Source organism: Mizuhopecten yessoensis, unplaced genomic scaffold, assembly GCF_002113885.1.
Source record: "Mizuhopecten yessoensis strain PY_sf001 unplaced genomic scaffold, ASM211388v2 scaffold6103, whole genome shotgun sequence".
Taxonomy (NCBI): Eukaryota; Metazoa; Mollusca; class Bivalvia; order Pectinida; family Pectinidae; genus Mizuhopecten; species Mizuhopecten yessoensis.
Genome location: NW_018406381.1, coordinates 13,338 through 14,444, shown reverse-complemented (window position 1 = coordinate 14,444; position 1,107 = coordinate 13,338).

The window sequence follows — 1,107 nt, the reverse complement described above, 5'->3', positions numbered from 1 at the left end:
ACATTTTAGGACCAAACATTTTAAAGCTGATAATCAGCCGTTTTTTGGTATTGTTTTCTTGCGAACTGATTGAAATTGTGTACCAGGTGTTGGATCAATGTTCCTGTGTTTCGTTGAAATAAGTCGGTTATAATTTGACTTGATTCTTCCTGGACGTAAAATTAGGATCACAAATTAGCGCCCTGACAGATCACAAGAAATGTCTCGCCTGTGTCGTTGTTTTTCCGTCCTTTTCTCTCTCTTGAATAGTTGATGAAAAATCCTTCAACCTCAGGCTAATTTTGTTATGCTTAATTTGCAACCAAAATGTATACTTATTTCAAACATAGTTTTAGGTTATGGCAGAGCAGGTGTTAAAAAGTAGAATGTTTGTGGGCTATACAAGATACAAAGTCATTTAAAAAGACACTTTTCATATGACAAGAGAATATCATAGCTGAAAATCTCATTCTTTTTGGTCGCAAAATTAGGATCACAAATTAGCTACTTCAGAAAAGTAAACTAAAATAATTGCAATTTACAAAACATCAATTATTTATTTACACAATTGGTACAAAATTTACAAAATGAATATTCATATGTACAGAGAAATAAATTGATGGACATCTTATTTACATTTACAAAATTTATTAGTATTCATATGGACAAATAAATAAATTAATTGACATATTATTTACATCTTAGGAAATAAATTAATGGACAATTATCTACAGCTTAGGAAATAAATTAATGGACATATTATTTACATATTAGGAAATAAATTAATAGTTATATTATTTACATATTAAGAAATAAATTAATGAATATATTATTTACATGTTAGTTATATATTTACAATTATTATGTTCAAATTGTTTGCATCACAGGTATTCATGTATGATGAATTGTGGCTGTGCAGGTAAATGTTGTCCTCCTCTCGTGGTGTGTGGGAGAAGGAGACTGAAAGAGAAAAAGAAATATGTTTACGACAACCAAAATTTAAGAAATATAACCAACACTATTTGTTATTTTCTCATGCCAATTGTCGTTATATTTACGCAATTTGAACAGTACATGAAAACTTACACGAGCACCAACGCTGTCAGAGGATGCTGCCTCGAGGACTGA